Source organism: Myotis myotis, unplaced genomic scaffold (genome assembly GCF_014108235.1).
Source record: "Myotis myotis isolate mMyoMyo1 unplaced genomic scaffold, mMyoMyo1.p scaffold_m19_p_16, whole genome shotgun sequence".
Taxonomy (NCBI): domain Eukaryota; kingdom Metazoa; phylum Chordata; class Mammalia; order Chiroptera; family Vespertilionidae; genus Myotis; species Myotis myotis.
Genome location: NW_023416320.1, coordinates 18,449,212 through 18,475,668, shown reverse-complemented (window position 1 = coordinate 18,475,668; position 26,457 = coordinate 18,449,212).

Below are 26,457 nucleotides of genomic sequence, written 5' to 3'. Positions count from 1 at the left end.
TGAAGGGAGCCCCGGCCAGTTTGACTCAGTGGATAGAGCATCAGCCTAGGGATAGAAGGGTCCCGGGTTCAATTCTGGTCAAGGGCGCATGCCTCGGTTGCAGGCTAGATCCCTGGCCCTGGTTGGGGAACATGCAGTCCACTCTCTAAAAATCAATGGAAAAATAGCCTCAGGGGAGGAGTAACGAAATAAATAAATAAATAATATGTTTTTAAAAAAGAAGGGAAGCATAGGAAAGACTATATCGTCTGTGTTTATGTGTGTGTGCATATGCATATGTAAATTGAAAGCAGTAAGTCACCCACACATAGCAAAGTGAAATCTGGTTAAACCATCACTATCTGCCAGGGTGGACACCATCAGACTCCCCAGTACCTAATCAATTTCTGCCAGGCTGGACAAGGAACAACTTGTATGTAAGGTCTCCAGTTCAGCCCCTTCCCCTTCCCCTTTCTCCAAAACCCTAATGGCTACTGGAAATTAGTCTGTTTACCAGTATTCAAAAATCCTGTTTGCTGTATTCTGGCATGTATATAAATACCAACATTTCATTGAATAAGTCTCTCCCCCTCCCTTCTTTCTTCACTCCTTCTCTCTTTCCCTTTCTCTCTCCTCCCTTCTCTCCCTCTCCTCCTCTCTCTCCCTCTCTGTCCCTTTTTTTCTCTACCTCCTGCTCCTCCCCGCACCAGGACATCAGACTCCAGGAGTCAGCATTACATGGTGGAACCCCTCACCCAGGAACTCCCTTGCTTTGCTTATGCCAGAGAGCAATACACTTTTGAGTTTTTGTGAGCACTGGCTTTGGTGGGGAGAAAGTTCTATGATGCATTCTCATAGTTCTTGAAAGTTCTGTGATCACATTCATAATCCAGTCCTTAAGTAAATAATTTTCTTACTAAGAATACTAATTTAAAGAAATTCATTTCTTTGATAACTCAGAATTAGCATCACATCCTCTAATTAATAACAGCTCAAGGCATGAAATGTAAATGTGCTTAAAATAGAGAAAAATATTTTTTAAAATCCAGTTGTGCCTCAAAGATTAAGGATTTAGCTTATCTATTTGCCTTGCCACTTGGCTTAAATTTTTCAGTCAGAATGAGGTATGTAGGATGTTCAATTTAAGTTATCATATCCTGTTTCTCATATTTCTCTTTGCCTAACAAGAAGAAATTTCTCAATTAATCCTTCAATTGTGGAAGAGCTTTTGTTGTGAAACTAGCTGTGGCTGATAGCAATTTCTCAAATCGATTTCCTCTAAATGTAATACTAAAACATTTCAAAGTAAGATAAACATTGTTTTCTCCATAAGATTTACAATCATGAAAAATGTAGAGAATAGAAACTATAACACAATAAAAGGGCACATTTTTGCAATAAACCTCAGAACAAAATTAAAAGGCAATGGCCTTCTAAATATATATATTATAAACATGCATTCCTCATATACTTAATTATCTGAACTTTTGTTTATTCTGGAAAACTACAAGTCTAGACTATGTTTCTATGTAGAGTAATACTTTATATCATTCATCTTTATTGTCGTTGTTCCTAGTAAATAGTTCATATTTAATAAATATTCATTGAATATTAAATAATAATTCAACTATATATCATTTAAATTGCTTTGAAAATCTATTAAAATATTGATCATTATCTATAATAATAACAGCATAATATGCTAATTAGCCAGGGCTGTGAGGGAAGCCCGGTTCTCGGGTGCCAGAGGGAAGCCAGTGCTGGCAGCTGGGGAAGGAAGGCCTGCTCTTGTATGAATTTTGTGCATCAGGCCTCTAGTACTTAATAAAATGATATATAGTTATGCCCCAGAAAAGTAATAATTAAACAAACAGTGAAAAAAAGGACCTAATGCCATCATTGTTGAAAATGTTAGTAAAAGAACTAGAGAATTTTGGAAAAATGGCTGAGGCTCTAAAATAACTCCCTAGCCCTGGCTTGTGTGGCTCAGTTGGTTGGGCAAAGTCCCATGTACCAAAAGGTTGTGGGTTCAATTCACTGGCAGAATACATGCTGAGTTGTAGGCTCAATCCCAGTTAAGGGGCATGCAGAAGGCAAATGATCAGTGTTACACTCTCACATCCATATTTATCTTTCTCTCTCCCTATTCCTTTCCGTCTTTCTAAAAATCAATAGAATTTTTAAAATAAAATAACTCCCTATAAGCCACATGGATTAGTTGCAAAATAAATTAAAATTTTGAAAATTCTCACTAAAACCTTTACCACAATGTGTAGGGAAACAAACTGAGAAGGTATATTTTCCTTGTGATCTGAAGGTAGCAGAAATTAGAGGATACTAGAAACAGCTCTGGCAGTAGTTAATCGTATATATCGTACATTTCCTATATCCACTCAAGCATACTCCTATATTTGTTTATATGTACGTGTTATAGTTGTGTAATTTAGAGACATAAGAGGTAAGAGGTGATAGATAGATAGATAGATAGATGATAGATAGATAGATAGATAGATAGATAGATGATAGATAGATAGTAGATAGAATCTTTGAGTGTCTGTGTGTGAATCCAAGAATATCTGGAATGATGTTCAATTGATATGTCTCAGTGGTGTGATTTTATTTTTGTAGGTATCTGTATTGAATTCTTTATATTGAATATAAAATACTTTCACAAAATATAAGTCATAATATGTTAAAAGGAAATAATTAGCTATGTTTAATATAAGGTATACTTTGTTGTAATGTTTAGAGCTAGACCTGGTTTCTTAGTTGAAAGACATTTTCTTAAACACTTAAACAGATTTGAAAGTGTTCCAATTTAACACAATTAAATGGTAAATTAATTGGGAATATTAGACCATTTGGTTACTTTCCATGTTATCTTCATAGTATAGATAATAGATCTATAATGCAGATCTATAAAAAATCTATAGATATTGATCTATAATAGGTATAACAAAAGATACTGCATGCTTTTTAATTATTCAATTATATGTCTTTTATCAGTGATACATGAGTTAGATATATTGAAATTTTAAGCACTATTTTCCCAAGGATTCTAATGTTGTTCTTAATTGCATATAACGAATAAGATTCTATTAAACTTCAAGAAAAATATTCTTATTAAATCCCTAAAAAATATATATTATATGTTTCACTTAACATTTTATCTGTAATTATTAAATAATAAAATTCAAAAAAGCATTGTCATTCAAGTTTCAGTGTAATCCTGTTATTAAAATGAGGGGGTGCATTTAAATGCAATTATACCATCACCTATAAATCCATGTCTCAATTCATTAATTACTTCCTGCAGGTAATTGCCTTTCATTATACAATAAAAGAGTAATGAATAGACATTTTTAACACTTGTTATTTAAGTCACAGTTTGAGATGCTTAGGGCCATTTAGAACAGTCAAGTACATTGTACAAGTCTTAATAAACTCACCACTACATTCTTGTGCTTCTTTTTCTCATTACTGCAGTACTTGAGTATCATTTGTGCAAATAAGAGAATAAAATGAAGACTCTATATATTTACATTCAAAAGAAAAAAGTTGTTAAGCCTTTTAATTTGGAGTGACTAATTTTTAAAATTACAAAACTTTCTTTTTAATTTTATTTATTTTTTCTCTCTTTATTGATTAAGGTATTACATATGTGTCCTTATCCCCCCATTGCCTCCCCACCACACACCCCCCCACTCATGCCCTCACCTGCCTGGTGTCTGTGTCCATAGGTTAGGCTTATGCATGCATACAAGTCCTTTGGTTGACAAAACTGTCTTTAATTGAATGTGCATGAAAGGTTGGGAAATCTCTCAGATAGCAAAAAATCATTTAACCCTTTTGATACCCCAAAAGTTTTCCCTGATGAGTTTCTTCTACTGGGATAAATATATGTTTGTGTCAGTTACTTTTTGCCACATAACAAATTAGACCACACCTTGTTTGGATTAATTAGGGTCCCAAAGAAGAGAGAAAAAAGTATGCAAGGCCTCTTGACCTCAGATCTGGTATCCTATCTCTTCTGGTATGTTCTATTAGTGAAACATTAGTTGAAACATTAAACCTACTTAAAAGGTTGAAGGAATAGAGTTTACCTCTTTAAAGTACCTTTCCTTTTTTGAAGTTTTTTTTAAAGGTATAAGTACTATATAAAAAACTGTACATATTTAATGTATACAATTTGATGAGTTTGGACAGATACATACACCCATTATACACCATCACCACAATCATGGTGTAAAAATTTCCATGACCTCCACCTAACATGAGATCTACAACTAACAAATTTTAAGTGTACAATATATTGTTAACTATAGGAATGTAAGATGTATATGTTGTACACCAGACATCTACAATTTATGCATCATATATAACTATAACTTTATACCCATTGAACAATAACACCCCACTTTCTCCTTCACCTATCTCTGCCACCACCATTCTATTTTCGACTTCTGTAAGTTTGACTACTTTAGATAATTCATACAAATGGAATTATGCAGTATTTGTTTTGTGACTGACATATTTCACTTAGCATAAGGTCTTCCAGGCACATCTATTTTATTGCACATGACAGAATTTTCTTCTTTTTAAGGATGAATAATATTCCATTGTATGCATATACCACGTTTTCTTTATCCATTTGTCTGTTGATGGACTTTTGGTAATTTGTGTATCTGGGCTATTGTGAATAGTAACACTGCAATGAACATGGGATCTATTCACGACTATGATTTCAATTCTTTTGGGTATATAACTAGGTTTGGAATTTCTGGATCATATGGTAGTTACATTTTTTATCTTTATTGTTTGTTAATCCTCACCTGAGGATTTTTTCCATTGATTTTTATAGAGAGCAGAAGAGAGGGAAAGACAGACAGAAATATCAATGTGAAAGAAACTCATGGATTGATTGCCTCCACCACGAGCCCCAACCAGGGCTGGGAGGAGCCTGCGAACAAGGTACGTGCCCTTGACTGGAATCGAACCCAGGACCCTTCGGTCTGCAGGCCAATGCTCACTGAGCCAAACTGGCTAGGGCTGGTAGTTGTATTTTTAATTTTGAATGGATACAAGGAGGAGGAAAATTGTGACCATTTTTTGCAACCTACTCAATAATGGTACATAAGATGGAAAATTAGTGCAGTGAGATTTGGCCTTAAAATTCCTTTGTGTTAATAGGATTTCAATGTCTGTGTTCATAAAATTGAGGATTTTAAGGTCATATATAGGATGTCCCCAAAAATATACACACACACTTTGAATAATTATAAAGGCAGTGTTTATTAAAATACATTTTCAAAATTGAGCTATCAGCTGTTAAAGTGTGTATACATTTTGGGGGGGACAATCTATATATTAATCTACATGGGAGAAATTGTTATTGGAACCAGGACTGTTTAAATATTTTTAATATTTAATACTTAACTATTTTATATTTATTATTTAATATTTTGAGTAAACATTTTACAACCAATTTTAATATTTTTGTTCTTATGTTTCTGTGTGTGTGTGGTGGTAATCGCGGAAGTAATGATATATCACAAAAGGGAAATCAGACCCTCGGAACCAAGCATACAATTGAAAACATATTTTTTGGTATTGTAGGGGGGAAATTGCACCATGGCACCTTTGCGACTTCGCATGTGTTCACATAGGCCAGGCAGGCAAAGGTTTGAGCGAAAGCTTTTCTGAGCCTTTGTGGAAAACCTTTTGATTCTCTTGGAACACAACATGATAGAAAGCTAATGAGGAGCTGCTATGAGGCCAATATCTAATCACCTCCTATATTCCATGGGAAACTCAGTTTATTATCTCCCAAATGCTAATGAGATATGAGGTTTTCCGCCTTGTGTTCCTTAGAGTATAATGTCTATGTATGAACACTTTGTAGAATTGACTCTTCAGAATCAGGGTGTCCTACAACTTGTATTGTCATCCAGCCCTTTTTATTTTAGGCTCATCCTTTTCAGTGTACAGGACAAAGAACAGAGTGAGATCTTTTGTTTGCTACCTTTTCTTTTGTTGGCTATGTAAATAATTAACTGTCTGAACCTAAAGTGGCTTGCTGTATTCTACTGGCTAAATCCATCAGGACTGGCCTGGGCTGCTGTTGTGTACTTAATGGGTATGAATTTAGAAATACGGATACAGCCATACTCACTTTGGCTTGCCTTCTCTTACTTTTTCTGTGTTTTTTTTTTTTTTTCCACAATCACAAAACCCTGAAAATTCCCTAACAGTGTTAGGTAGCACATTATATTGTGCTTCCAAAAAAGTAATTGGCTTCGTTTCCAGAGCCCTGCATCTTGACAGGAACAAATCCCACAGTAATCTTTTAAAACCACATGAACAACACAATTCTATCCAGCTCTTCAAAAAGATTCTTCCCATCATCTTTGAATCAACATCATAATAGAAACTTAAACTTTAATGTAATACTCCTGTGTGTGGTATGATGATGTGTATGTGTACTCTTCCCAGCAGCAAGGAGAAATCTTTCTTTTCTTTTGTGTTAAGAGCAGTCATCTCAAAGTCTGGGGCTACAGAGTGTTAACTAAGAAAACTTAGTTATCATCCTGAAAGTCTTAGGTGTAAACAGTGTCTAGTTTAAAATTTAAGAGCCTTTAAGGTATAGAGACAGATCATTCCCCACTCTGCCCATCACTATGAATGTAACAATTAGCTTCTGTCAGTTAGTTGTGTGTGATAAACCTCTTTTGTTTTCCAAACATTTTAAGATTGGGTGTTGCTACAAAAAAGTTTCAAAATGAGGTATTGATTAAAATAAGTGCATTTCTATGAAATGCTGGTGGTTTATCCCGTCCCATGGAATTTGTTCCACGATCCTTCCATTATCTAAATACATTTGTTTTGTTTCCTTTGTTTTGGAAGCTTTCGGTATCTTTCATATTTAAAAAATGGTCATCGTTTTACACAGTGCTTTGACCAAAGCTGGACAGTATTGAGAAATTATTTGTATTAAAAAATTCCAATTTCACTTTTGATGAGAAGTTCTTAATATTCTTCCTAGAGCCTTGGCTGATGCAGCTCCATTGGTTGGGAGTCTTTCCTGGCACCGAAAAGTGGCTGATTTGATTCTCCGTCAGGGCATATGTCCTGGTTGTGGGCTCTATCCCCAGTAAAGGGCATGCGGGGGGCAGCAGATAAATGTTTCTCTCTCACATCCATGTTTCTCTCCCTCCCTTCCTCACTCTCTAGAAAAATCAATGAAAACAATCATTAAAAAAACACATATTTTCTCTTGATATATCTAGCATGTAGATTTTTTAATCCAAATTTTTCATTTAAAAATATTTAGAGAAATTAGTGTTTTCACTAATATAAGAAGAACTGAGTTTATAGCATAAAATGACTCATCCTTTACATTATTTTCAAGAATAAACTATATGCACATTCTAAGAATTATGAGGAATATAATTTCTTGTATATTTATATTTAGCATATTTGTGCCTAAAAATCACAAAATGATGTATTTAAATACTTGAAATGACAAATTAGGACATGATTAACCCTAGTGAATATAAAAATTCACTTGAATATGTATACACAAAAATTGTCTTCAAATTTGTCAGTTTTTTTTTTCTTTCAAAAAAATCAGTGATTTTTGACAAATGTGAATTGCAGCAATGATACAGTTTCCCCCAGAACATTCAAATTGATTTTTTTAAGCGATTCATCTTATTTTAACCTAATGGACGTTAGTATTTTAGGATAGCATTGAGATTTTCATCCAGGCAAATGACTTTGAAAAAAGAAAATTCTCATTTGGAAACTTAAATGCATACTCAAATTTTAATGAGTAAATGCAATGCTCTGCATATTAAAACTTTTTTCAAAAATAAATGAGCAGTTACTCATTATACCTGAAATATCTAGGCATTTCTAAAGGTGTTGTGATTATAGATGGTTTTTAATCATAAAAGGAATTATGATCTCTTCTGAATATAATTTTTAGACAGTTTTTAGAAATATTCATACTTATGCTTCTTTTCATTATTTTCAGGATATTTTTCTAGTTTCTATATTCACATTTTTTTTTTTTTACCAAATTCTCTCTTTGGCATTTATTCTAAATAAATATGAAGAAGTTCAAATTCTTTATTGCCTATTGAATTGTCTTAAGGATAATTAAGTACTCTAAAAAATTATAAAAAGAAAACTAAAAGTCTACATTTTGGATATTTTTATGTTTATATGTGCTTTATATTGTTCACACTGTTAAGAGTACTCAGCAAACAACTGGGACATAATATCACATGTTGCTGTCACTTCATATTTGATTCCCATATGTGGTTATTACAGTAAAGTAATTGCATGTGGGGGCAGGGCTGGCTGGTGAGTGGGCTGGCACCACCTGTCCATCTCCCTGCCAGTCACTTCCTGCAAAGGGAGGCAACTGGTGGCTGTGGCAGGGGGTAGGTGGTGGGATCGGCCAAGGTGGATGCCAGCGGGGGGCCCCCCAATCATGCCACTGGTTGCCCCACAGATCGGCCCTGATCGCCAGCCAGGCCTAGGGACCCTACCCATGCACAAATTTTGTGCATCGGGCCACTAGTATCTTTATAAGTCTTTCAAATATGGCATGGCAATATCTTATGAATGATTTTGGAAGTCAAACATTTCCTCAACTTATATCTGGGAAAAGGAATGCCCTCATCATTAAAATATATAATTTTGACATATATTTAGAGGTCAACAGAGAAAAATAAAAACTAAGAAAAAAAGTATTTACTTAACTAAGACGTATAATTTATTTTTGGAATCATTACTATTAGTCTAAAATATTAACCATGAGCCAAAAATACAAGGACATTATATCTTACACTTTCCACAAATTGTGTTTATTTAACACATTAAGAATTTGAGATAATAAGGTGGAATGTGGTATAAGATTCGAAATTAAAGACCTCCCTCTTTCATTTTGCCTCTTGCTCAGTTTGTAGGCCAAAAATCTGAAGCTAGCTTTTCTCTCAGCATTAAGATTCTAACACTGTCTTAGATTCTATTCCATTGTGTTTAAAGTCCCACTTTATGTCCATGCCAGAAAATAAATGAAATGTGCTATCATATTCTGTAACTTAAATAATCTAGGAAAAATTTGAACCCTAGAAAAACCTTTATAAGAAATATTCTATATAAGGTGAAACAAAAAGAAACTTAGGGAATGCCAAAATATTTTCTAAAAGTATGTAAATAACTGATTAGCTATTTTGAGAATCAATGAATTGAAACACAGACATCATTCTGGGGAAATATTTGCAAAACACGTATCTGATAAATGACTTGTATCCAAAATAACAAAGAACTCTTAAAACTCAACAGTAAGAAAGCAAACAAACCAAATAAAAAGTATCAAAGATCTGAACAAGCACCTCACCTTGCTATATATATTATGATATATGTATTATGATAAATAAGTATATGAATATATGCTCAACATAATTTATCAACAGTAAATTATAAATTAAAACACACCTATTAGAATAGCTAAAATCCAAAAATATTACAATGCCAATTGCTGGTAAGGATGTGGAGCACTGGGACAATGGATAACATCATTCATTGCTTGTCAGAATGCAAATGGTACAGTCATTTTGTAAAAACCTGGCAGCCTTTTACAAAGCCAAACTTACTAATACTATGCATCTAATAATTGTGCTCATACTTTTCCAATTAATATGAAATCCTGTGTTCACACAATAATTAACATGCAAATATTTATAACACTTTTATTCATAAATTACAAAAACTGGAAGCAACCAAGAGGTCTTTCAACAACTGAATTAATAAACTGTATTATATTCATACAATTGAATATTATTCAGTAATAATGCATCTATCAAGAAATGAAAATGCATTAAGGAAACTTAACTGCATATTAGTAAGTGAAGGAAGCCAGAATTTAAAAGCTAAATATTATATGATTGCAATTATATGACATTCTAAAAAATATAAAAATATAGAGACAATAAAATGATCAGTGGTGAGCAAGGGCTGGGAGTAGGGACAGAATGAGTAATTGAAGAATATAGGATTTTTTAGCACAGTAAAATAATACTGCAATAGTGGGTGGAAGACATTATGTATTTGTTAAACCCCGTGGGATTGTACAGAACAAAGAGTAAACCTTAATTGATGCCAAATTAAAGTATCACTTAAGTAGAGGGGGATCCCAGGAAGAAAAGCAGATGGTTACAATGGAATCTAACTGCATTACACTTTTATTAAACAATCTCAACAAAGAGGACAGTGTTAAAAAGAGCTGACTTACTAGTAAGTGTCTTTGGAGGTGAATAGTCTAAAGGCAAAGGGAATTGCTGATGAGCACTGTACTCTAGGTTATAAAGACATTTTGCATGGGGGAAATGGTGAAGAGTTGTAATGTTGCTGTACTGTATAATGGAATAACATTATCCCCAATGGCACCTTCCCCCTGCCAACCCGTCATTCCGCCATTCGGTTGATTTGCATATTAGGATTTTATATAGATAGGTAACATAATGATTTGAAACTTACTTGGGGAAATAAGGTTTCTGTTTAAAAACTAGCTAATTAGCTGACATTGTTTTTATAACTGCTCATGTCCACAAACAAAATGTGAGGTTAATAAAGCTGAAGTAAAGCTGACATGAGTTCTTACTGATTTTCTTTTCAAACAGTACTTTAATCAACAACATAATGTGCAGAATTCAGAATGACCTTTTAAATTATTTTATAATAAGGAAGGCTTAATTTGAATGTATTTAAAGATTTTGGATGTATTCATAATAAAAAATATAAATAAACATTAAGAATGGGAGGTTATATCCTTCCTAATTCAGATGCTTTGTTTTAATTTTATACTACTTTCAGGAAAAATAAGCCACTCAGCAATAATTCCAGCAATTATTTTCAGCTGGCTCTCTCTAGATTTCTCTAAAATAATAACCTGACAAAAGTTTGAAAAGACAATATTGAAAGAGGCAATATCCTTTCTTGAAAATGTCTGACCCAAAAAGTATAAATAGAGCACATAGCAAATTATTGAAGAGTTTAATATTTATAGCTCTATGTACCCATTGAATTCTGTATACTTGATTAAAGTGTACTAGGTATATTTTACATCTCTATCAAAATTGAAAATTTATGTTTGGCTCCTCATTATAATAGTAAATTTTTCTTATCTTGCAAGGGCAATCATAGTTAAATGTAAATCTTATTGAATAAAATAGCATTTATTGATGTGAAGGAATGGAAAGGTATTTCAATAGTTTGATTACTTTGCATAGTAACAGAATATTATTAGACAAGAAGTATACTTACTAAAGAGAGAAAAAGGAAAAGGAAAACACTCATTACTTGAGAACCTGTCACTAAAGAGGATTTCCAACAGAATACTTTACTGAATAATTCTGTGGGAAGAAAATATTATTATTGTCATTTTAAAATGAGAGAACTGAGGCTCAGAATGTGTAAACATTTTACTGTGGGAAATTATGCATATAATAGAATACAGTGGAGGCATGCAAACTCTGGAATATCTGACTCCATAATCCTTATACTTCTTACTATACAACAAGTCATTATAATCAGTTACTCTGTTTCTACCATGTGACCAATACTATAGTTCCCCAAAAGCAAATAAAAATGTTTAGGCAAGCCTCCTATAAAAAATAAAGAAATAAAAAGAAGATCATGTGAAGACAGAGGTAGGCATTCATTGGAGTTATATTGCCAAAAACCAAGGAACACCTAGGGCCATTACTAAGTAAAATAAGATTTACTTGAACCCAAGCACTATGATCCTCCACAGTCAATTTGGTAACCAACATATTTCTCATAGAAAATCTAGAAAATTAAGTCCAAAACTAGGAATCTCTTTTAGTAATTTGTTTTGAAGTCTCAAATCTATATAAATCTTAATGCCTTTAATTTGAAAAATGATATAGTATTTATGCTTCAAGACTACTTACGTTTTTATAAAAATGAAAATGACACAGGTATATGGTACTTTAAATATAAATTAGTATGTCAAATGAAATATATTTGCACATACCATATATTTAATGTTTTCATTACATGTCTATTTTTTAAGATATGAAGTACTTGAAATACACATATTTCTGTTTTCCTGTGTTAATTTAGATGGGATTATGTAAAATATATGATAGACATCCTTGAATAATTAAACATTTAAGCCTAATAAGTGTTTTGAATGTATATACATCCTCTCTGCAACAAAATGAGGTAAGAATGCCCTGAATATATTCAGAATATGTTCCCTTACTTGGAAAAAAATGCATGTAAATTATCCAAATTGTCTGAACTAAATTGAATTTATTTAATTCTTTTTTAAATTGCCTTTTTTAAATTCTTATACTATATTTCATATTAAAAGTGAGAGATGATCAATGTTTTATTAAAGTATCTAACAAAGTTATGCCTTTCACCAATTAACTTTTTATACAATGCTTCAGGTTCATATTAAACATTTCTAGATAATTGTCTTTTCTTTCATTGTCCCCAAGTTGAAAAGGAAAACCATTTTAAAATTAATAAATCACTATCACAATCTTTTCAAAGGTGTATATATACTGTACTTATTATATTAATTTTATTGATTAAGAGTTATGTCTTATGTTTTGATAAGAAATTTTCATTAACTTCAATGTTATTTTAAATATATATTGTTAAAGACAAGCTATAACACCCATAGTAAATTTCACTCAAACTCTCTACTTAGAGAGTAAAAAATAATATATAAGATATTCTGATTCATTAATCTTTAGTTTCAAATCAATTTTATCTGTTTGGCAAAACAATCTACTCCTCTTTCCTTAACAATCTATGCATATCGCTTCTAAAGCAAGAATTAGATGGTTCGTGAGTAAGGAAATAAAATAGAATCTTTAAAAATCTCATCACTATTGATACTTCATTTTGAAATATGCATTATATTTTGATCAATTTCCCTCAGTTTTCTCAGGATAGCATTTTCGTCCTTTCATAACTTTCTTTCTTCAGTAATGCCAACTAGAGATCTCTACAGTCCTATTAGATCTTTTAAAAACACATCAGACTACTTCCTTACTTAAAAAGCATTCAGTGGTTCCCCAAGGCACATAAAATTAATGTCATACTCCTCGCCAATTTCTAAACCCTCATACCACGCTGTTCCTACCCCTCAGACACCAATTTCCAATCATACCACACTTTCTTCAGTTTCTAGAACAAACATTGCTCGTTCCAAACTCTGCATTCTACCCATAATACTCAGTCTGTCTGAAACAATTTTTCCTCATCCTTTAGGACTCAACATCAACATCATTTTTTTCACTGAGGCCCTAAAAGACAACATATTATAAAATAGATCCCCTGCATAACACTGTTATATAGCATCCTCCATGTAGCTTTTATAACATTTACCACAGTTTTAAACTCATTTCTTGTTTGCATTTATGGCACTCTTGCATTGATGGATATAGTTATGCATCAAATGTCCAAATGAACATGTTTATAAATGATAAGTATGACATTAATTCATTGTACTTTGGAATTAAATCCAAGGGTAATCACTTATCAATAATAACAAAACCGTAATATCCTAGTTAGACCAAACAGCTGAATGACCTTCTGGGTGTCCTTCTGGATGATGACCTTCTGGACGAAACCACAGCTGCGAGGGCTGTGAGGCAAGCCACCGCAGCTGCGAGGTGGATCCCCTTGCATAAATTTCATGCATCAGGCCTCTAGTTAAAGTATGAAAAGAATTTAGACAATGTATTAGATTGACTCCATTTTCTTATATTTCTACTGACAGCTTTCAAGCCTCACTTCGCCCTCTTCTCCTTCTGTCTCACAGCTGGGCAAGCTAATTAAAAAAAAAAAAAAGTATCTCGCATTTGGCACAAGTTGCAAATTCAAGCCCAGTGTGGGAACACTCATCCTGCTCCCACCGCCCAAATACAATAAAACTCCAAGCTGTTTTTTTTTTTTTTTCCTTATTCTCTCAAGTGATTTTTCAACTCACCCTGCTTTCTGCAGAAATCCTTATTATGTAACAAAACTTTCCATTCTCTTTTGGTATTTATGTGACACCATCAGTCTTGACAACTGAACCACATTTTTGATGGGATCCATCTTGCTTTTTCAGAGTGATCTACAACAGATATTAATAATACAGTAGCAAAGAGGTTACCAATGTTTTTGGTTCACAGTGCCCTTAGTGTCTTAGTAATATTGTTTATGGCATTATATTCTCCTACAAAAAACTTCTACCAACTCTATTTATTAAATAATTAATAAACATCTTAATAAGTATAAGTATTAATATCTTAAAAACTTAGTAGCTATTTGAAAAAAATACACATAAATGATAGTAGTTTGTAAAGCAATATCCAACAGACATCACCATTTTTCCCTTGAAAAATCTAAAATACCTGAGAGAGAGAAAGAGAGAGAGAGAGAGAGAGAGAGAGAGAAGAGAATATGAGAGAGAGAGAATGAGAATGAATGAGTTCACTCATTGATCACTCTGAGCATCCTGAAAATTTGACAATAGCAGATGCATTAGATGCTCTCAGTCCATCTGATTTCAGCCCACTTGAGGTTGTCACTTTCGTTGATGTTACTGACATTATATATTTAAGTTTTGTGCCTTGATATTGCTATGAATTTGTACCTCAGGGCTTTCTCCTAAGGAATGCCACTTAGACCACATATGTTTGCAACCTAGAAGTTCAGGAAACTTAATGACTATGTATGTAAACCTCAGCAGAAAATGGGAGTTGGATAAAGGCCTCAGACTTCCCATCTCTTGGTGATAAAAATATGGGGTATATTCTACAAGGTTCCCAGGAGGATATCCAATAGAATTAAGTATTAGTTGTCCATAGTAAAAGCCAGTTTAATAAAACAACTTTAAAAAAATTTTCTTCTCTTCCTGTCTCATTGCCCCACTCCCTCAATTGTGCTTCCTAGGATACTTTTCTAAATAAGCTAACACTAGCATGCAAGTTCTTACCTTGGGAAAAGTTCTAAATATTCTAGATCTAGATATGAAACAAAAGAACATAATCTGCTTCCAAACTCCTATACACATATAAGACATCATATTGAATTGAATTTAAGGGTCTAGAACAGTGATGGCGAACCTTTTGAGCTTGACGTGTCAGCATTTTGAAAAACCCTAACTTAACTCTGGTGCCGTGTCACATATAGAAATGTTTTGATATTTGCAACCATAGTAAAACAAAGACTTATATTTTTGATATTTATTTTATATATTTAAATGCCTTTTAACAAAGAAAAATCAACTAAAAAAATGAGTTCACGTGTCACCTCTGACATGCGTGTCATGGGTTCGCCATCACTGGTCTAGAATAACACTGTTTGGGTTCCTTCTTTTATATACTGGACGAACCTTACACAGGTGTGATAATGTGATATAATAAGAAATATGTATTTGGTCTTTGTTCCCAGTTCCTGGAACAGAGCCTCTAAAACTCTTTTCATTTCTGGAGTGATGAGGGTGAGAGGAGTCTGTTTTGTTATTCATAAAAAAGCCCCCTACAACATACCTGAGTTTATGTTAATGAGGTGACCCTTGATGGGCCCCTGTAGAGCTTCAGGATGGGGGTTTGCCAAGAGGAACCACCCGTGTGATTAGAGGGTTGGAACTTTTAGCCCCCCACCCAGTATTCTGGGAGGGGAGAAGAACTGGCTATAGAGTTAATCACCAGTGGTTAAAGGTTTAATCAATCATGCCTACTTAATGGAACTGTCAGAAAAACACTGAACGGCAAATTTCAGAGAGCTTCCAAGTTGGTGAACACATCGAGGTCCGGGGAGAGTGATGCACCTAAGAAGGGCATGGCAGCTCATCACTCTGTCCCCATACCCGGCCCTATGCATCGCCTCCATTTGGTTGTTCTTGAGTCGTATCCTTTTTAGTAAACAAGTTATAGTAAGTAGACTTTTTCTCTGACCGTGCACCTTTATAGAAAATTATCAAGTCCGGGGAGGGTGTAGCCAAATTGGATATAAGTGTGGGTAACAGGGACCCACAACTTTCAGTTGACCTCTGAAGTGGTGGTCAGTTTTGTGGGACCGAGCCCTTAATCTGTGGTATTTGCACTAACCCTGGATAGTTAGTGTAAGAATTGCATTAAATTATACATAGGCACCCGGATGGCATCCACAGAGAATTGGAGAATAGCTTGGTATGGAAAAGTAACATTTGATATCAGACATATTCTGAGTAGAGAAAATATTTTCTCCTGTACCAGGTATCACTCTATCTAAGACTTAATATTTCTTATCTGGAAATTGGTGGTAATTAAATTTAGTTTATCAGCTTTTTGGAAGGAGTCAACATAAAAACACCTATAAAGCAACCAGTGCAGTAGTGGACTCACATTATGTAATGTACATTAGATGTTATTGTTAACTAGAGGCCTGATGCACAAAATTCATGCAAGAGTAGGCCTTCCTTTCCCCAGCTGCTGGCACTGGCTTCCCTCCGGCACCCAGACCCAAGCTTTCCTCGCAGAGGGAGGCCCGCTGGTCAGTGGCCTGGGCCTCCCTCTGCAGGGCAATCATGGGGCAATGCCCGGAGCCCCGACCGATCACATAGCACCCTCCTTGGCTGGCCTGGTGCCAATAGGTGTCATAGCATGGTCATCCAGATGGTCATCACTGTTTGGCCGTTTGGTCAATTTGCATATTATGCTTTTATTATATAGGATAAACATGACTTGGAAGTGATTTTTTCATTTCCATTTGCACAATCTACCACATATATGAACTGTGCCATGCTGGGTTAATTGTATTTTCTAGCTGTATTACAGTTCTATGGGGCTATTTATAAGGTGGTAGCGTTTTTGTTTCAATGCACAATTTCATTGATTTATTCTGAGAAAGAATTATCTGTCTAATATATTATGTATTGTCACAGTCAAATGTATAAAACATAAGTCCATGAATCTGACCTAATAACAGTGAAGCTATCCCCATCCTCCTTTCAAATATGGAGATTCTAAGTGGAAAAGATTTAAAAAGTATTTAAATGGTAGCTTTGGTCGGGGAAAAGTATTCTCAAGACAATAGAAACAAAAAAGAAAAGTAAAGTGAAAATATGTTTAGCAAATAAGGTATATGTCATCACAAACAATGAAAACAATATTTTTCTTTCTATATAATAATATACGTTGACATGAATTATTCAGAAATTGCATTAGATATTTGAAACAACTGTTCTGGTATTGTAGACTTAATTTTAATTGTCCAGATTTTCAAGCTATTGGGGCAAAGGTTAGTATTATTTTTCGCTTGATTTATCTAAATAATTATCTCAATTTTCCACTTCATTTTCTGCATGTCAATATAACCTTGTGCTATTTCTCTAAGGAGTTATTTGACATAGTGTGACTTTTCTCTGCCTTTTAAAATAGAATGTGTCACACACATTTGAGTTTTCAAAGTAGTAAGTGAAGTGAAGCTTTAGGAATTAGGCAGGTAATACAAGTAAGTTTGGTTAATGTAATTAGCCATGCTGGGTAACTGACACATTTCCATTTAATTTTATTGCAATTCAGTGAAGTTGGTTTTAGCAATTTGAGTATAATAAATCTGGTTTTCTTACTAACATCACTCACCCCCCTTGGTTATTTCTACTTTACTTTCCCAAAACCACTAGTTAAATGAAAATATACTGGTTGATATAATAATGATTTTTATCAGTTCATTCACTTATTCTGTTTTAATTTGAAGATATACATTTATTAAATTACATCTGAATAATGCCTCAGAGTTTCAAAGTAATTTCATGTACAATATCTAATCAAATTTTGATGAAGCAGACACTAGTAGTGATGATTTTCTAAGTCAGAATTGCTTCCTCACTTCTAGATATAATGCTGATTGTGGCAGAGTGATTAATTTCCCCCAATCTTCACTCTCTCACCATTACAGAATTATATATCCAGTTTTTACAATTTTATACTGAAGTGCCTCTGACTACAGCACACAGGGTATTTTTCCCTGTGCCCATCCATGTGGCACATTATTTGGTTTGGCCCATAGAATCTTAGACAATATGAGGCAAATAGAAGCTTTAGATGTGGACGATGTGGCTTGGCTTCTTGTATTTCCTTCATCTTGTACTTCCGCCATCTCCATGAGAAAAGCATAGTCTTAGTCCCAGAACGAGATATGTGGGGCAGAACCCTATCAGACTCATAGCCTGGAGCCAATTTCAGCCTACCCAATAAGCAATAGTACAAGAGAAAGAAATACTTGCTGTGGTAAACCACAAGGGTTGGATATTGTTTGCTGCTGCAACAGCATGCTGTCTAATATATATATACTAGAGGCCCGGTACACAAAATGTGTGCACTCAAGTGGTCTGTCAGCCTGGCCTGTGCCCTCTCGAAGTCCAGGAGCCATCCGGGGATGTCCAACTGATGGCTTAGGCCCATTCCCCATAAAAATACACTTAGAAGTGTTAGAAAGTTAGAAATAAAATATTCCATGTCTTCTATTATATAAACATACACACATATATATTTTTAATTACATCTATATTAAATGTTTTTGAATTTTACATTTATCTATGCACACACGCAGTGAACATTAACTTCCATCATGTGCTTATTACATCAGATGTTTTAAATGACATTTAAATTATGTAAAATCTAAAAATGTGGTTTAAATAATTAAAATAATTTTATTAACTAAAGTTGTAAGAGCATCCTTAATAGTGATTATTAAAACTAACTGAATTTTAAAATGCCTGAATCTTAAATATAGAAACTTGAGGAAAAAACACACACAAAAGAGTAGTCCTTTGTTAAATCATTAATTGAATATTATTTATTAAAGTAATATCAGATTGTCTCCTTTGTACCCCTCTTACCAGCCTTAAGTAATCATTAAAACCTAAAATTCATGTAGCATAGGTCTACAGTTCTCTTTTGCCCCCAAGGAAAGCACATGATGCAGTTATCCCTCTACACACAGTAATTGCTGCAAACAGTTAGGGATTTGACACAAGCCAAATTAAGCCAGATAAATCAGTCTCCCACTAGGACTTTCCAAATTGAAGAGGCATACACTCTTTCCCTTGAATTACGTTATGAAGATGAGTTCATGAGGATGACTACAGCTGTGTACTACTCATGTGAAAGAACTGGAGGATAACAGGAAAGAGAAATGGAGACTAAGAGAAAGCACATCCAGGTTCTGTTAGAATCACTCAGTCCATGTGACCGACCCTGGGACTTGTTCTAAGTCTTTTTAAAAATCAATTAAAGCTTCTTTATTAATTAAATTGATTTTGTTACTTGTAACCAAATTTCTTTACTACTACATTTGGGAAGAACATTGCATTCTTGGTTAGCAGGAATTCCATGGCATTTTCCCAAAAAAGTCCATGTTGTTTTTTACTGCAAAACAGAATCTACAAGTTCTGCTTGCTCTGCAAAAGAAGCAAAGCTAAAAGTTATTTCTTAAAACCATGAGATAAAAAGAATTTCCATAATTATAAACATTAAATGTGTTTCTTCAAGAATTCCACAAGTTCTAACAGGCTGAGACCATAACCTACATAAAATGAGAAATACCTCTACCTTGTAAGGTAAAAAGGGAAATTTCCAGTAAAAATCTATTTTAATTTAACAGTTTTAAGAAAAATTAACATGTTTATATAATTTCAGATATCTTGAAATTTTCTCTAAAAGATTGATTATATGGTAAACGTGTAATTTAAAACATTTAATTTTATCTTGGGATTTGTACTGTAATTTAAGCATGATCTATATCATAGTTACATTGCTGTTTATTTAAAAGTAAAAGTAAAATTAAAAGGTTACCTTATAGAAGCATATATAAGAGTTAATACAAGAATCATTGACTTTATATTTTTTTTCTATCAAGTGCTAAGAAATAATTATTACCATCGGCCATGAACTGAAGACATTATCTAATTTATTTTTGAGAAGAAAATATAATTTGGGGATAATATACTTTGAAACTGTGCTCATTAAGCACAATAGATAGAAGTAATTGCTCACATTTTAATCTTCCATCATTTTAATTGTGGAAATCGGTAGTTGGTTTGTGCATTGAACTTATAATTGAGAGACTTTTCTATTTGGTTCCCCTTTAAAATTTTAGATTAAGTTACTAAATTACATACATTGACTTAATTTCCTAGATTATAATTAGATCACTTTGGCAAAGCTCCTCTTTGAAAAGATATTTAATAAAATACTTCTAAATATAAATGATCAGAAATAATAGTATATTCTGAAATCTTTTCTACTCCATTAGGATAAGCAGAAAATGTTAAGAGCCCAGGGTTTGAATAATCTGTGTGGCCATTAAGTAATGAGATGAGCCATTAATGCTATTGTATGACTAATTAATATTTCTAAAATCCTGTCAAAATGAAAAAAAAAAATTAACAAAAAAATCAGCGTCCTACCTTTATACTTAGAGGAATCAGTTACATTAATAAAAGCACATTATTTATAAAGACTGAGCTCCAAGTAAAATGTTGCTGTCTTGCTAGGGAGTTTTGAAGAATTACCTGGGTCAGTGGTTTTCAATTTACAGGGAAATAGTTTGATCCTGTTGGGTATTACTTTTAAGGTTTGTTATCTGAATCAGAGCAACTTTTACTCTTAGGTTAATTATTCCTCACTGCCAAGGCCTTTGAGCACTCTATTTACTGAGCCTTGAATTATTGTATTTTTAGTCTGGTTGGTAGGAACAGGCACTTTGTCCAACTTTGTTAGTGCCAGGCACTCTACCCTCTAATCCCTGCAGGAGATTCTGTCTCCTGTCTTGGGTAACTTCCTCACACATGCTATGATTAATACTTTGCCAAGCCCTAATCCCAGTGTTACTGTGTTTGAAGATAAGGCCTATTAGGAGGTGGCAACAGTTGAATGAAAACCTAAGAGTGAGGCCGTAATCTGATAGAGCTGGTATCCTTATAGGAAGAGGAAGAGATACCAGAGTTCTTCCTTTCTCTGCCATGTGAGGACACAGTGAGTCTACAAGCCAAAGAGAGAGTCCTCTCCAAAAATAAAATTAACTAGCACCTTGGCACTATGCCTTCCAGCTTCTAGAACTGTGCGAAATAACTTTCTTGTTTAAACTACCCAGTCTATGGTGTTTTGTTAAAACAGCCTGTGGTGTTTTGTTAAAACACTTATTTGATTAGTGTTTTCATCACTTTACTTAAAATTAGTTTCCCATTTTAACTAAAATATTGAATTCTTACAAACATATGGGTCATTTTACTCCCACCTTGTATTGTAAAGTTGACATGTGTATTATATATACAGACACTAAAAGTCACCCAAACAGTATTATAGCTTTTGCTTTCAGAAGTCATAGATTATTTCCAAAGCTTAAGATGGCAAAGATACTATTTTTATTTACTCCTATTTTTACATTCTCTTGCTCATCCTTCCTTATTTGAATTTCAGAATATCATAGTGAAGATATTTCTTTTAGAACAGGTTTGATGGTGACACGTTCTTTAAAATTCCCTTCATCTTAAAATGTATTTATTTTTCGAATATAGAATTCTGGGTTGGCAGGGTTTTTTACCTTCAGCACTTTAAAGACGCTGTTCCACTCTCTTATGGCCTCCATCATTTCCAATGACAAGTCCACAGTATTAAAAAGATTATTTCTTGTACATATTTCTAGCTGCATTCTAAATTTTAAAATTTGAAATACAGCAATTATGGTGACTATATAATATTGCTTTAGAAGTTTCTTTTTTTCTAGCAAATTATCAACATCTTCATTGACTTAAAGCTGTGTAGCAGTTTTCAGCACTGTGTTCTAGGGCCTCTCCTGTTCTGCATTTATGCTTCATGTGTTTATAAAATGCTATATTGACTTAATATTTAATTATTATCATATTAAATATTTTTTTTATTTTACTGAATAACATGTGAGATAGAAAAGCACATGAAGATATAAAAATCTTATTGTTTTCTTGCCAGGAACATTATAACACATTTTTTAGGTGACAACTTGCCATGGAAATATAATTAGTAGTATTGCATATCTAATGCAGTTGTTTTAACAAATAATGAGAGTATGTGGGATGTTTCAAGTAAAGCAATGAAGTGCGAATATAGTGAAGGATTTCATTCTGCTTATTTGATTTAACATTTAAAATAGGCAAATACAAGGAAGATTTATTATTTTGTAAAACTTTTGACAGGAAATTTTTGTGTTTAGATTCGTTTTTAACACATTAAATAAACTGGCAAAAATATATAGGGACATCTGTACTGGTGATACAAAAACAAAAATAAGAAAAAGGGATGTGTTCTAAAACGCAAATTAGAACTTATTGTATGCTTCCTGGAAGAGTGTTAGATTGAAGAAGGTGCCCGCATCTTTCTAAACAATGGCTGTTAATGTTGTATAAATTCTTAAATTTATGAAACTATGATTTATAAATAAGCTTTTCAGCCTTTTCATTGTATTCTGTGATCTACAGAATTTGCCAAAATCCATTGGCTGACAGTCAAGTGCTTAGCACAATACCAAGGAAACAAGTAATTTTATACTTTATTTAATAATTAAGAAGTTCCATTTCTCAATATTTCTCAAATATAACATGAGAGGATCATGTATAAAATAATAGATTTATAATTTTTGAGGATATAATTGATAGCAAATCAAGGCATGCTTTTAGACAGCATTGTTCCAGCTGTTCTCAACCTGTGGGTCGTAACCATCGGAAAACACATATAGCATATCAGATATTTACATTATGACTCATAACAGTAGCAAAATCACAGTTATGAAGTAGCAACGAAAATAATTTTATGGTTGGGGGTCACCACAACATGAGGAACTGTATTAAAGGGTCATGGCATTAGGAAGGTTGAGAACCACTATAGACTATTGTATATGTTTATGCAATAATTAAAACATTTGAGAATTTATAAATAATGTACATTTAATCCAGGAAGCATAAAATAAATATACAGCTGTACATTCTCATCAACTCAGTCTTCCAAAACACTAAAAGTAACTTCTATTTTATATTAATTCTTATCCTTTTGTAGCTTTTTTAGAGTATTTGTATATATTCATGAAAAATATTGTTTAAGTGTTTTGAGTTTTAAAAAAACAACAGGATATTTTGATTATTTTTCCCTACCTTATGTCTAAAATTTATTTTGCTGATAAAAGTAGTTTTATTCCATCCATTTTTGTCATATTATATGTATGTACTATTATTTTTCAATTTTCCCATTAATCCATGCTTTTAATGTTTTCAATTTTTATGTTACAGATAATGTTGCTACTAACAGTCTTCTTAAAGTATCAACACTAATAAAAGACAAAGATGCTAATTGACCATACCTTCGCTATGCCTATCAGCCAATCAGAAGAGTATGCAAATTAACCCAACAAAGATGGCTGTTAAATTTGCATACTGCAGGCGGTGCGGGATTCGCCACCTGCTCACCGCCATCCGGGCCTCCCAGGAGGGCCTGCTCGTGGGTTGCCATGGCGATCCGTGAGCAGGAAAGTGTGTCCTGCAGGCAGCATCCAGCAGGGAGCACCCAGGAGGGCCTGCTCCTGGGTCGCCGGGGCGATCTGAGAGCAGGAAATGGCAACACCCAGCAGGGCCTGCTCCCCAGTCCCGATGGCGATCCGTGAGCAGGAAAGCGTGGTCCACAGGCAGCACCCAGCAGGGCCTGCCCCCGGGTCTCCGCAACGATCCGAGAGCAGGAAAGCATGGCCTGCAGGCAGCACCCCACCCTGGCCACAGCTCAAGGGAGAGAACAACACGCCATGGAGGCCAGGAGCCTGAGAGATCAACACAGAGGGGCGCCTGCTCCAAGCCTCCACGGTGTGGCTGGGGGCAGGCCCCCAGCAGAAAGACACACACACACACACACACACACACACACACACACACACACACACACGGAGCGACTGCTCTGAGCCTCCTACACAGCTGGGGCCAGGCCCTCAGTGGGGACACACACACACACACACACACACACACACACACGGGACAACTGCTCCGAGTCTACGTGGTGCAGCCGTGGTCAGACCCCAGAAGACACACACACACACACACACACACACGCACACGGTACGCATGCTCCAAGCCTCTGTTGCCAGACTTTGGCCGTCAGTAGGACATCCACTGAGGGCTCCTGGACTGTGAGAGGGGCAGGCTGGGCTGAGGGAACCCCACCCCCCAGTGCATGAATTTCATGCACCGGGCCTCTAGTATATAAATATTTCCATTATGTAACAGATATTGTCATTGTTGTGTCATAGGTTATACACATATTTAATTTTACCAGGAAACTTCAAATCATTTCCCAACATAGTTTGTCAATTACACTCCCACCTTCCATGCCTGAGATTTCTGTTTTTCCACTTCTTTGCCTACACTTTGGTTTTGGCTAAACTCGCAGTTGTAAAGTGTTACCTCACTGTAGTTTAATTTCCATTTCCCTAATTACTAATAAAGTGTAGTATATTTTTATAGGTTTCCTTGTTTTTGTAGGTTGCATTTGCATTTTTTCTTTGAAATGCTTATTTGTGTCTATTGTCTATTTTTATCATTTATCATGTACAAGTTTAAAAACAATTATAAAATTTAATATTTTTCATCAAATTATATGCATGGATTGACTTAGAAAAAATCTGATGCTTCTTTAAAATTTAAGTTTCAAATTAAGAATATTAGTTTTGAATAAAATGTTTTTTCAAAAAATTTTCTTGTAAGCTTGAGAATAAGTTTATTTGAATAGTGTAGTGATTTCAAGGCTGACAATAAATTTTATTCCCACATATTTTTGGGAAGAATAATATTAAAAATATTGTGCAACCAAAACAAAATATGAAAATATTTTGAAAAGTTTAAAATTATAATAAAATGTAAGCTTGTTATTATTAATTATTCTAAAATACTATTGTCTATGGGCAGTTGTGCCTCAAAGGCAGAATGCCACTCTGCTGTATCATCAGATGAAAGCTCACAATTAGGGAAAATCTATGAACTTCATCATTAAGTCCCTTCTTGCACTAAGGTGGGCTGTGATTCACAGGATAGCAGTATCTCTTACTGGAGATGCATTGCTTGGCTGCCTTGACAAGAATTATACCCTGGAGTTAGTGTCTGTTTGAAAGACTTGGTGCAAAGCCTCAGTGTAATCCTAGATGAAGTATTAAATCAAAGTAATTCTGAGACTCCTGCTATTGAGAAACATCATTGTAATGCTCACCGAGTTAGTATTTTTAATTTCATCATAAAGTCTTGTGGGTAAATGTCTGGAAAACAATCCATATTGCAGTAATGTTTGTGCAGGTATTTGTCTCTTTAAGATGTGATTTTTCAGCCCCAAATACATTTTAAATCAGTGATTTAGACTCTAAAACAACCCAGGTAATAATTGAGGTAGGCCGTTAACAAGATGTGTAATGAGTCATGAACACCTCATGTGCACTGTGTGTTTTGCAGAGCTCTCATTGGAGTACCAGAACCCTGCCCTGCTAATACAACTATGTAAGATCATTGCTATGCAGAGGACTGAACCTCTCCCCTTGCCCAGGCATACTAGACCAGTAAAAAAAAAAATCTATAGTTATAAAATATATCAATTCTCTGGAAAATAACTCTCTGTCTATATTTCCTCAATAATTAATATAGCATCAAAAAGCCACTTTCTTCTTGGGAGGTATAGCTATTTAATGTGAAGTTTGAAATTCTACCCTGGAGACATCTATATCAGGGATATGATGAGAGAGAAAAAAATTGCCTCGTGAATGCAAAAAACCTTATTTGGAAGATGATCTTGCATCCATGAATCACAGTGCATTCGGCCCAGGAGTTGGTTTTTATATCATTGTAATAAAGAAATTTCAGATTGGAATTATGAATAGGCCACAAGATGGTGTCATTTCTGCTTGAGAAGCAGGTCTTCTCCACAATTTTTTCCCACTGACCTGATAGACAATATGAACTTTCTTGTTTCCTGTCTCTGATATTAGGTAAATTTTAGTTCTCTTACTGTCTTCTGACAAGAAAAAAATTATCAAGCATGTTGCTAAATGTGCTGATAAATCACATTCAGTGGTAAATAACATCTATTGTAAATGCTAATTTTTAATTTTAAATCAACTCATCTTTACAATTAAATATTTATGCTACCACTCCAGAGAAGCTTAGAGGTTATTTTAAAAGGAATTTACTATATTTTTTCATGTCATTTTAGTGATACCAAAAGAATTAGATTACTTATAAACCATTTTAGTTGTAGCTGAAAACTATTTAACTGTACTGTGCCAGACAATGGGGTATTTAAAATGCTGCTAATCACTTGTATTGTTTCTTTCAAAAGACATACCTACTACATTCACTCTATCTTCAGTTTTGTTCTATTTTCTCACTCTGTTTCCACA